The sequence below is a fragment of the Beta vulgaris genome, chromosome 4 (genome assembly GCF_026745355.1).
Source record: "Beta vulgaris subsp. vulgaris cultivar EL10 chromosome 4, EL10.2, whole genome shotgun sequence".
Taxonomy (NCBI): domain Eukaryota; kingdom Viridiplantae; phylum Streptophyta; class Magnoliopsida; order Caryophyllales; family Amaranthaceae; genus Beta; species Beta vulgaris.
In genome coordinates, this window is record NC_079205.1 from 51,193,066 (window position 1) to 51,206,330 (window position 13,265).

Consider the following 13,265-nt stretch of genomic DNA (forward strand, 5'->3'; position numbering starts at 1 on the left):
GCTAGTGCCGACCCGGTCTCCTCAAGGAGAGGGGTGGCTAGTGCCGACCCGCTCTCCTCAAGGAGGGGGGGTGGCACATGCCAACCCAGTTCCTTAGAGGAGAGAAAGGATGTGTCGACCCGGTCTCGAGGGAGAGAGAGGAAGCTGGCGCGCCGACTCGGTCTTGTGGGAGAGAGGGGAAGCTGGCGTGCCGACCCGGTCTCATAGAAGAGAGGGGAATCTTAGGTGCCGACCCGGTCTCATAGAAGAGAGGGGAGGCTTGCGTGCCGACCCGGTCTCATAGGAGAGAGGGGAGGCTTGCGTGCCGACCCGGTCTCATAGGAGAGAGCCTCGTTGGGCCGAGCTGGTTGGACGCAGCTCGGATAAGGGGCCAATGAGCCCCATGCTTGTCCGAGCCGGTGCATGCTCTCGCTAAGTCAATCTGGGACTTAGGAGATTACTCAACCAAAGAGGAGAGCCTCCTTGGGCCGAGCTGGTTGGACGCGGCTCGGATGAGGGGCCAATGAGCCCCATGCTTGTCCGAGCCGGTGCCTGCTCTCGCTAAGTCTATTTGGGACTTAGGAGACTTACTCAACCAAAGAGGAGAGCCTCCTTGGGCCGAGCTGGTTGGACGCGGCTCGGATGAGGGGCCAATGAGCCCCATGCTTGTCCGAGCCGGTGCCTGCTCTCGCTAAGTCTATCTGGGACTTAGGAGACTTACTCAACCAAAGAGGAGAGCCTCCTTGGGCCGAGCTGGTTGGACGCGGCTCGGATGAGGGGCCAATGAGCCCCATGCTTGTCCGAGCCGGTGCCTGCTCTCGCTAAGTCTATATGGGACTTAGGAGACTTACTCAACCAAAGAGGAGAGCCTCCTTGGGCCGAGCTGGTTGGACGCGGCTCGGATGAGGGGCCAATGAGCCCCATGCTTGTCCGAGCCGGTGCCTAAGGCTTTGGACCACTGGCTAAGTGACCGAGCTGGTAGTCTTGAGCTGATGAACTAGCAATCTTGAGCTGGTGAACTTAATAGTTTCTTGAAGACCCAAACGCCACGTGGCAATGGGGGATTATTGGGGTGCTTGAAAACATGGTGGCGATTCAACTTCTGGTCATTTATGGCTTTTGTGACGATTGACATTCCTGGGAGCTGTGTCTTTTGAACAGTTTTGGGCGTTTGGGAGGCCCATTAAGGTGGCGAAAACACGGGGCCCGGTCCGAGATGCGACGCGGGACACGAACACCGAGGATTTTGCCTATAAGTAGGGAAAGAGGGGAGAGATTTTGTCACTTTTACAATTCTCTCTCTCTCTCTAAATTTGAGATTTCTGCTCCTTCTCTCTCTACTTTTAGAGTTCCTTCTCTCTCTAAGTCCGGGTTCCATCTTCGTCCGACCAGGTACGCACTTGTTTTACTTTTTCACTAAGTTTTTCTTCTCTTTCTTTTAATAAAATCGGCCGACCCCCTTCTGTTGATAAATAATGGGGAGCTCGTCCGAGTCAGTGACACCCCCTCCCTCACCTCCTTATAATTTAGCCGAGGAAGTGAGAGGTATGGGAATGGTATTGGTGTCAACTTTAATAAGTTGCCCGGATCCCTCGACTGTGCCTGAGGCGCTTTCCCTCCCGAGTACTCCTTCGCAAGCCGAGGAGGAGGAGGCCGAGGGTGCCATCCCCCTACCCTGGGAGGTGTCCCTGGCCTATCCCTCTTCGAGGAGTTACTTAGACAAATATTTGTCTGATGGTGTAGTTAGGATAGCTATACCGGAGAAGAAGGCGAAGCTTCTACATCCGGTCGGCTCGCGTACCCTGAGATCGACCCCAAAGGCGGTCCGGGAGCAAAATTTCCTCTTCCTTCTCTAATAAAGGCCTTACTGGAGGATGCCCGAGGCCAAGCAGCAAAGTTCCAAATAAAGGACCCCTATTTGCTGGTCCGACCGATGCCAGCCACACCATTCTGAGCCCACCCCCTGGATGCACCGCCTTTTATTACAAGGCCATGGAGATGGGCTTGAGGTTTCCGCTGACCCAGTTTGAGAAGGATATACTGAATGCATACAACCTGTGCCTGGGTCAGCTGTCTCCGAACTCTTGGGGCGGCATATTGGCGGTTCAGGTGATATGCGATATCATCGGGGTTAAACCGACCCTCACCCTTTGGTGCCACTTGTACAAGCTGTTCGAGATGCCCGTCGGGGATCATGGACCTGGTTGGCGGTGCTTCCAGGCTCGGCGAGGCTACCGAACCGTCCTCGACCTACCCACTTCGTAAAAGGGTTTTCGTCGAGGGTTTGCCTTTGTTTACTATGGGGGAGAATGGGGCATCCCCATCGTACCTCCGTCTGCCGACCCCAACCACTGCCTCAACTTTAAAGTACCCGAGCTATCGGAAGATGAAGCAGTGGCCGCCATCTACATGCAATTGGAGGCAAAGATAGTGGATGGCGGTGAGGTTTTTGTAGCGGGGAATTGGCTCTCGAGCTGTAAGCTATTCAAGAATGAACACTTTCTCGCCGCGTTCGGCCTGAGTCCGGCCTTTCCCAAGGGTAATTCGGCAAGAGGGGGTCCGGTTGACTTGTTTGTGTTGCTTTACTTTTGCTTTTGCTAATGTGTTTTTTTCCCTTTGCAGAAGCTTCTTTGTCCTTTTTAAAGGAAACCGATCAAGAAATGGTCGAGCGACTGACTTCCGCTGCTCTCAAGGCCGCTCGGATCAGGGCCGAGATGAAGGCCAATAAGATCAACAAGCCCTCCAAGCCGAAGGTAAACAATTTTTCCATCCGACCTGGTTTAAATTCCATTCGCGTATCTTGCTAACTCCTTGGTTTTTATAGGATCCCTCCAACCCCAAACCGAGGAAACGCAAGGAGAGGGCCGAGGAGAGGGTCGAGCTGACAGAAAAGGCTCTGGCCAAAGCTCGAGCTGAGAAGGAGGCCTCAGCGAAAAAGGCTCGGAAGGAGCCTTCGGTTGAGGTGAACAGTCCCCGACCTGACTCTGGAGGGGGGACACCCACATTTCGGTTCACCCTCGGACTTCGAGCCGTCCGGAGTCCGGGACATGGGGGACCTCCAACCCTTCTTTGGCCGAGCGCTCTTTGTCCGAGGCGCCCGTCCCCTTTACCCAAATGTCCAAAACGGACAAGAAGAAGAGGATTTCCGACGCACTGGAGATCCTATGCACTCAGACCGACCGGGACCATATTAATGAGGTCAATGGGAGGAATGAGTCGAGCGAGCTCTTCCGCTCTTGGATGGACGTAAGTGAACTTTTCTTTGCCCTTTACTTGCCTTTTATTAGCCAATTTTTAACTGATTGTTTATTACTCTGGCAGTTTTCCACCCGAATGACCAAGGTGGCCGAGGACCGGCTCGCTCTGGTCCAAGAGGTCTCGGATCTTAAGGAGGCGGCTCGGTCGCACTTCGATGAGCTGTACCAGGCCAAGGAGGCCAGGCGTTTGGCCGAGCTTCGTCTGGAGGAGGCCAACTCCAAGATCGATAAGGGCGAGGCGACTTGGAAGCAGGAGCGGGAGGATTGGAAGGTGGAGAGGGCCAACCTCTCCTTGGCTAAGGAGAATGCCGAGTCTGCCAAGGCAACGGCCGAGTCCGCCCAGGCTCGGGCCGAGGGCGACTTGGAGAGACTCAAGTTCAAACTCTCCACGGCCGAGGCTCAACTGAAGGAGGCTCAAGCGGCTGTTGCCCGCTCCCAGGAGGAGTGGTTCAAGGCTTGGCAGGCTTCGGACGATTGTACTGAATTTTGCGCCGAGGTTGGCCAGTCTTCCCATAAGATGGGCGAGGATGAGGCCCTCGGCAAGCTCAGGGAGGCCCTGGCCGACTCTTGCCCAGAAGCCGACTGGAATTCTGTCTGGTCGCGCTACCAGGAGATAGTCGATGCTGAAGCAGCCGTCAATAAGGCAAAAATGGCCGAGGAAATGAGCTCGGATGACGAGGATGATGATGACGAAGGCGCTGCTAGCACCGAGCCGCCTCCAGGGAACGCTGCCGAGCAACCTGATGCTGAGAACCCTGCTGCCGATCCTGCTGCCGACCCACTCCCCAGCTGCCTTAGGATTTTTCTAGCTTTTGCCTGTTGGCTTTTTGCTTTAATTTTTGCATCGCTTTCGACCTGTATTTTTGTAAACTTTTGGTTGTATTTTGCAACTTTTGATCAATTGGAATACAACTACTATTTTGCAACTTGCCTTGTGTCGCACTTTTTCGTTATTTGCAGTATATACATTTAATAGACAATAAACTGGTTAAGTCTTTTGCCTTTTTGATCAAAATAATAGACTGGCTAAGTCTTTTTATTTCGGGGTAGAAACCCGACTTGATACATGGACTGGTTAAGTCCGAGTTACAATTAATTTGTTGCTAAACCGACCAGGTAGTGCTGGCCTTACAACATGCCCCTATGCAAGTAACGAAAAAAGTTTAAACATAGAATCTTTTGAGATTGTCTAAGTTCCAAGGTCGAGCCAGGGGAACCCCTTCGGGAGATTCGAGTCGGAATGTCCCTGGCTTGATGACCTCTGTAACCTTGTAAGGGCCATCCCAATTTGCCCCCAACTTCCCTTTGAGATGGGAAGAGTCCGGTGGCTTCACCTTTCGGACGACCCAGTCGCCCAGGCGATTGGCCGAGGCTTTACTCGCCTTTAAAGTGCCTTGTGATTTTTGCTTGTACCGGATGGCTTGTAGCAAAGCATTGCCTCGGTTTTCTGGCAACAGGTCTAAGTTGACGGGTTTTTCTTCTTCGTTTTGGTCAAACTCATAGAATGTCATCCGAGGGAAGGGGATTCCCACCTCGACCGGAAGGACAGCTTCGCTCCATAGACCAAGCCGAAAGGGGAGTGCCCCGTGGCTTCTTTCACTGTTGTTCGAGCCGACCAGATACTCCGGGTAGGTCGTCTACCCATGCCCCTTTAGCTGCATCAAGGGATTTCTTGATCCCTTTAGGACAATTTTATTGGCTGACTCGGCTTGCCCGTTGGTCTGAGGGCGGGAGACGCTGAGAAACCTTGTTTGAATGCCGAACCGGGCACAATACTCTCGAGTCGGCCCGCTGTTGAACTGTCGGCCATTGTCCGAACCAAGGCTCTTGGAATTCCGAACCGGGTATGATATTCCTCCATATGAACAGCTGGACCTGCTTGTCAGTAATTGACGCCAGTGGCTCGGCTTCGGTCCACTTGGTGAAGTAATCAATAGCCACAATTAGGAACTTCCTTTGCCCGGAAGCTGGGGGAAAAGGTCCGAGCAAGTCCATGCCCCACTTGTCGAAGGCAGAACTGCTTGAATGGTGGTGAGGGGAGTGGCAGGCGCCTTGGTATGTCCGAGTGAATCTGGCAGGAGGGACACCGCCGGACTAAGTCCGAGGCGTCAGCTTTAAAGTAGGCCAATAGTATCCTGCCCTTAGGCCTTTCCGGCTATCGTTCGCCCCCTTGATGGCTTCCGCAGCTCCTTGGTGTATTTCCCGGAGGACATAATTTCCTTCCTCGGGGTTATACATTGAGGAGGGGATGATGAAGGACTTTTTATAGAGCTGCCTTTCGTGCCAAAGGAACTAACCTGATTTATGCTTAATCCGGTCGGCTTCTTTAGGATCGCTGGGTAAGGTCCCGTCTCGCAAGTACTCCACAATTTCGCTCATCCAGTTTGAGGACGATTGAGTACGAGCTGCTCTTTGGCATTTATGCTAGGCTCCTTCAATACTTCCCAAGTTATGGTTCTGGGGCCGACCCTTCAGCAGAACTAGCCATCCGAGCCAGTGCATCAGCTTGCTGATTTTCCGAGCGAGGAATGTGGGTAATCCGGAATCCGGACAACCTTCCAATGACAGCTCGGGCTTTGGCCAAGTACATCTCATGTTGTCCTCCTTGGCCTCATAGTCTCCGAAATCTGACCCACTATGAGTTGTGAGTCGGACTTGGCTATGATGATGTTGCCCAGCTAGGATGCATAGCTGTATCCGAGGATAGGGCCTCATACTCGGCTTCATTGTTAGATCCGAGAAATCGAACTTAACAGCATATTCAATTTTTTCTCCGACCGGGGTTTGATGACCAGCCCTGCTCCACAACCACTCTTTGTGGATGACCCATCAACAAGCAACTCCCACTCCTCTTGCGAACCGACCGGGGGTCGAGTTGCGCATTCAGTGATGAAGTCAGCGAGTGCTTGGGCCTTGATGGCCTTCGGGCTCGAATTCGAGCCCAAATCTGCTAACTGGTCTGCCCAATCGCTCATCCGACTCGAGTGTTTCTATTCTCAATAGCTTCCGGAGCGGTTGTCCGGTTAGGACTTTGATGGGATGTGCTTGGAAATAGGGCTTGAGCTTCCGGCTCGCCATTACAAGGCAAAGACCATTTTCTCAACATCGCTGTACTTCGCCTCGGCCCCCTATAGGCGTGGCTGATGAAGAAACAGGATGTTGCTTTCCTTCTCGCTCGGCTATTAGGACGCGCTAAGAGCGTAGTCCGAGACAGCCAAGTAGATAAACAGGGGTTCCCCGGCAAGGGGGAGATCAGTTTGGGCAAAGATGCCAAGTGATTCTTGAGGCAGGAAGGCTTGCTCGGCTTCGTCATCCCATGCGAACTCTTTTCGCTTCAGGGCCTTGAAGAACAACAAGCTCTTATCGCCGACCGGGAGAGGAACGACCGAGCGCCGCTAAGCAGCCGGTTAGGCGCTGTACTTCCCGAACGTTCCGAGGGATTTCATTTCTAGACCGCTTTGATTTTGTCCGGGTTGGCTTCTATCCTCTCTCATCACTAGAAATCCGAGGCACTTTCCCCCTTTAACTCCGAAAGCACTTTTTTGGGTTGAGCATCATTCGGTATTTCCTTAGGGTGCTCAGCGTTTCTTTCAGATCTGCAGGGTGATCCGACTGGGCCTTGCTTTTGACTATCATATCGTCAACGTATACTCAATGTTCCGACCCAATTGGTCGCTGAAGATTTTGTTGACGGTTCGCTGATATGTGCCCCGGCATTTTTGAGGCCGAACGGCATCATTTGTAGCAGTAGACCCCTGAGGAGTGATGAATGCGTATGAACCCTATCCTTCTCGGCCATGGGAATTTGATGATAGCCGCATTTGCATCCATGAAGCTGAGAAGGGCGTGCCCTGCCTTGAATCGACCAGCCTATCGATCTTTGGCAGAGGGTGATTGTCTTTTGGGCAGGCTTTGTTTAAGTCGGTGAAATCGACACACATTCGCCATGCCCCACTCGGCTTTTTGACCAATACCACGTTGGCCAGCCACTCCGAGTATTGACATTCTTCTATGAAACCCGCTTCGAGCAGCTTCTTGACCTCTGCGGCTGCTGCGGCATTTCTTTCCGGACCTTGGTGTCTGAGCTTTTGCTTGATTGGTCTGAACCCCTCTTTGATGTTAAGCTCATGACACATGATTTTCGGGTCGAGCCCGGCATTTCTGCGGCCTCATAGGCGAAGACATCTTGGTACTCCGTGAGCACTTGGATGATATCTTGCCTTGTTTGGGGTCCATGGCCTTGCCTACCCTGACAGTCCGACCGGGGTCCTGGCCGATCGCGACTTCTTCGTCATCCTCGGCTGGCTGAGGGCGTTCGTATTGCTTGGGGTTTTCAGTTATGTACACCCCGAGGCTGGTTGAGGGCTGACCCCCTTCGTATTTTCTTTTTTTCGAGTCCTTTTGGACGTCGTTGTCCGAGTCCTTTTGGACGTCGTTATTTTTGAGGCTATTCACATAGCACTCTCTTGCGCCTGTTGGTCGCCTTGAATTTTTCCTACCTTCCCGTCATCAGTCTCAAACTGCAAGAGGAGTTGGTAGGTGGAGATGGCGGCCTTGGCTTTGTTTAGCATGGGCCTCCCCATTATTATGTTGTAAGGCAAAGGGATGTCTACCACCAAGAAGTCGATCGGTAGGCTTCTCCCCTTACCCTTTTCACCCATCCGAGTGGGTAATTTTATTGATCCGACCGGGGACAGAGTTTCCCCCGAAGCCTATGAGCGGCTGAGCCATGGGGTAACATCCCGCTCGGTGTACTTCAACTTTTTGAGGCAGTCGAGGGTGATTATATCAGCGGATGACCCACTATCCACCAATACCCTCTTCACCTTTGTATTGCTACCTTGAGCTCGATGACTAGGGGGTCGTCGTGCGGAACGTGCAACGTCCGACTGGGTTCCCCGAAGGTCATGACGGGGCCACTAGCTCGGGGGAGCTGGACATCAAGTACCTGATGTTTGAGGTTTTGGAGGTGAGCCTTGCGTGCTCGGCCGGTTAGGCCTCCCGACGCGAATCCTCCAGCGATGACACCAATGAATCCTTCCGTGTCCCCGCTGTTCGACTGACCCACCTTTTGCTTCCCCTTTTCTTCGCTCGAGCGCTTTAGGTAGTGGTTGAGCTTGCCCTGGTCGGCCAAACCGTCCAAGGATTTCTTGAGCTCTCGACAGTCCTTGGTGGTGTGTCCACATTCCTTGTGGTAGTCACACCATAAGCTTTTATCCCTCCGAGACGATGATGTCCGGATGGGCGTTGGCCTGGGAAGCCAATTTTTGTTCCGGATGTCAAAGTAGATCTCTTCCGGTTTTTATTGAATCGGGGTCGTTGCCATTATCGGTGAGCCGATCCCCTCGGCCCCCCGTTCTTTGATGTTAGGCTGACCCAGTGACTCCCTTCATCTTTCTCTTCTTGCCACCCTCATCCGAGTAACGGCAGATATCCGTTGCCTGGATGAATCTTTGGGCCCGAGCCATGGCTTCCGAGTAAGTTTTACTTCATTCTCGGCCAATGACCATCTGAGCCGACCCGGTTGGACCCGGACATAGGGCAGCGAAGGCTACGCGTCCTGTAGGTCGGTTATTTTGAGAGATCCTCTTGAACCTCTTTATATAGTCCGACAAGGATTCATTCTTGTCTTGCTTCACCCCCATGAGATGAAGGCTGGTTTTTCTTTGCCTCTTTCCAGCTACGAACTGGTGGATGAAGAGGTGTTCCAGTATGGCGAAGTCAGTGATGACCCCCGCCGGGAGTTCTTGGAACCAATTGAGGGCCAGACCTTTGAGGGTGGTGGGGAAGAAGCGCACCAAGTGGCCTCGCAACTTGTCTGACGCTCATTTGAGCCTTGTAACTAGCCATATGATCATCTGGGTCGGTTAGGCCCGCAAATGGCTCGATCAGGGGGTTTTGATTTTCCCGGGGTTGGGTCCCTAGGATTTCTTGGCTGAAGGGGATCAAGAACTTGAGCCCCCTCCAGTTAGCCTAGGAGCTGAGAATGAGCCGAGTCCCCTTGGCCCTCTCGGTCATTTGCTTTTCTTGAGGAATCCCGAGCGTCATAGCCTTGGCTGAGGCGCTTCTTGTTGTTAAGGAATTCTCGGGCATCTTGGGGTTTCCGACCCACCCCCCCTTGGGGATTTAGATATATGGGTTTCTGCATGCAGACGGGCCGACCCCTGTCGCGCTGACTTTTCTCTTTCCCGGTGGCTGGGTCTCTCGCATCGGACCGTGGCCGGCTAGGCTGCGGATCCGATTAGAACGAGATGGTCCCTTGGGAGCGCGACGATGTGCGCTCTCTGGGCTCATGCTGATTGAGCGGGACGACTTGTTGCGGCTGCCTCTGTTGGAGCATGGCCATCATGTCCATCATGCCCTTTTGGAAAGTTTCCTGGAGCTGAGCCGTGATAAGGGCCAGGTCAGACGCAAAGAGCGGCTGAGGCTCCACATGCTGAATATGCTGGGATACCGACCGAGGGTCCAGAGTTTGGACGGTAGGTGACCTCCGAGCCGGTGAGGGGTCGCTCGGCCTCCCGTTATGTCGCAGGTGAGTGACCTCGCTCCGGCCGAGGATTGGGGTTCCCTATTGTGCGCGGGGAGTGGCCTCTTCTGGCCGACGACTGGTCAGAGGCTTGCTTGCGCGAGTGTTCTTAGTTGGTGCCATTGTCAATTGGCGTTCTGAGCTGAGTAGCTGAGTGAGTAAATCTGAGTGAGTGGTGGCGAAGTAACTTTTTGTACTATCCCCACAGACGGCGCCAAACTGTTTCTGTCTAGAAATTAAGGGTTCTGATTCCTTTGCTTAGGGAATACCGGGTCAGATTGAATGTCCTGAGTCCAAAGTCCGTACGCCGGAATCCTGCAAAAGTAATGGTTAGACTGCCCCGGGGGTTGTTCCGGGATCGCCTCTCCGACGCTCAAGTCAGTATCAAGCTTAGAGAGATAAAGTCTAGAGAGAGATGCTCTGGTTTGTTAGGTAAGAATTCAATACCTTCTCATTGATGAGGGGGTTGAGTATTTATAGTGCTGGGGATATCCCAACTGTAGGCCAGCTGGAGGGAACTGACAGCTGGAAAGCACTATCACAGGTGGGTCCCTCTGGAGGTTTAAGGCTTTATTGGGCTTAATTATCTCTGGCAGGCCTAACCCAGGAAATAAGCCCAAACAGCTAGTAAAAATTTGTAACACCCAGGATCAAGGTTACAGTAAGATTCAATGGGTATAGTGTCTTAGCTTGTATTTTAATTTTCAATTAATAATATTGTTTGAATCATTGTAAAAAAAAAAAACACATCTCATGCATTTCACCATGTTGACAAATCCCTTTCTCAACTCCTTGCTTGTCATAGCGATATAACATGCTATAGGAAGCTTCATTCAACTTAATCATAGGCCTTGCTGATATCAAGTTTTATTGACGTATATCTCCTCCTCTATTCTTTCTAAAAAGTGGATTATTTCCTGAGCTACCAAGACATTATCTAGTAATACACCTTATTTTCTCCCAAAAGTATTGCGAGGAAATAAAATTTCTTATGTTGCCCTACTTTCAGATGTCATTCTTTGGGTACCGTCTACGTAAGATGCTACCGCACATTTCAATTTTTTTGAAAGTCGTAGAGATAATCGAAACTCACGAGCTGTTCGTAATCCTTTTTTGTGAGAACAAAAATATGGAAACCAGATACTATAAAGTCTGTTTGTTATCGTTTTTTATTCCACATTTTTTTTTGGAAACTAACGCCAAAAAATGTGTCGTTCAGGATTATTGACAATATTTAGTTTCTAGAGTTATGAATGTAAAAATTATATAATTTACTGTAAGAGGTATAATGTACTTAAAATTATTCACACTTATAAAACATATAAAATTTTTGAAAATTATGACAAAAAATTGAAAACTATTCTTTGTTGTTTGTCATATTTTTGTTTTGGTTTCAAAAACAAAGAAAAAAAGGATATTAGAAAAAAAAAACTATAATAAACGGTAGTTTCCAGTATTCTATTGTTAGTTTCAAAATTGACATGTTTAGTATAAGTATCACTAATATTAACCTTCACTTAGGCCCTGTTTGGCACTAGCGTTTGAGTTAGCGGTTAGCGGTTTGACAAGATTAAAACATTACTTAAGAAAATTATGAGTGCTTGGTAAGGTAGTGGATGTAGTAGTAGCGGGTAGCAGTTGGAGTAGATTATGAGTAGTGGTTGTGGAACGTTACTACGTATACAAGTAACGTTTGAGATTTAGAGGTCTCGATCTAGCAAATAAACACTATATAATATAAGGTAGAATTATTAATCAATGTTTTTTATTTCTTTTTACTTTTATTGTCTATTAATTGTTTTCTTTTATGGCAATTCAGTATTTATTTTACAATAGCAGAAATGTAATTTAAATATTTATTTTAAAGATAAGATACTTTACAAGTATTTTAGTAAAATTGGTAATATAAATTTTTCGAGAGTGCAATATTTTCTTAGATTTATACATTTTTTTAGCAGCTAAAAAGTCGTATACTCTTTTTTGTGTAACTTTTTTGAAAAAATAAATCTTGAATTTAACTATTGAACGAACATATGAAGAGCATGTTTGGCAAAACTAACGGTTTTAGTAGTTGTTAGCGGTTGTAGTAGCGGTAGCTGTTGGGGGTAGCTGTTAGCTGTCTACTAGTAGCTGTCAGCGGTCAGCGATTAAATTAGTTGTTTAATTAGAAGTGTTTGGCAAAAGTAGCTGTTGGAATTGTAAAAGACAATAAATGACATTTATTCTAATATGAAATGAACTAAAACAATTTCATATGTTTGTTCAATAGTTATATTCAATATTTATTTTTTCAAAGAAGTTACACAAAAAAGAGTATACGACTTCTTAGCTGCTCAAAGAAATGTATAAATCTAAGAAAATATTCAACCCTCAAAAATTTTATATTACCAGTTTTAAATAAAATACTTGTAAAATATATTATCTTTAAAATAAATATTTAAATTACATCTCTGTTATTGCAAAACAAACATTGAATTGCCATAAAATAAAACAACTAACTAGTATTTAGGCCCGGGCGATGTCCCGGATTTTCTCTTTGCTACAATTTATTATTAGTAGTTAAATAAGTATTGTCATACTTATTTTAAAAAGTCATCTTACTCATTATATGTATTTCAAACATTTTTCATTCATATGTCATCATTAATTTTGATTACAAAATCAATAATGGTATGGTGGAGTAATGGTTAGATTTCTTACTTTCATACTTGAGGTTGTGGGTTCGAATCTTTACGTAACAATTCTTTTTTTTGTTTACTATATGAGAAAGACGTGGATAGAATGTTATTAAATGAGGGAGGGTGACACGTGGCACATGTACGTTCTTACGAAACGCCTTTTAATATATTAGTATAGATAAATAGTAAAAGAAAAAAATAAAAAACATTGGTTAATAATTCTACCTTATGCTATTATATAGTGTTTATTTGCTAGACCATTACCTCTAAATCTCAAACGTTACTTGTAGCAACGTTCCACAACCGCTACTCATAATCTACTCCAACTGCTACCCGCTACTACAACCACTACCTTACCAAACACTCATAATTTTCTTAAGTAGCGTTTCAATCTTGTCCAACCGCTAACTGCTACCTCAAACGCTAGTGCCAAACAGGTCCGAAATTGTTGTACTTCCTCCTTTTCAATTTAGTTGTGACACTTTTTATTTTAGGAAGTTTTAATTTAATTGTGACACTTTCATTTTGAGTAATAACTTCTCTCTATCTCTTTCCTATCACATGAGATCCTTTGAAAGAAAAATGCATGCTCCTTACCTTTCTAATCTTCGTGGTGAATATCATTTTTTCCTCTAAAAGAACTTAATGAGTAAATGGTATCATAATTCACAACCCAATTTTGATGCGAACAAAATTTGGTTTATAAAACCGAAACCATTTGATCCTTAAATCTTAGTCGTTGAGATGACAACATAAGACTTACTTTTATTTTTACAGTATTATTTTAGTGCAAACAAAAATGTACTTAGAGGTGAGGGTGACTGA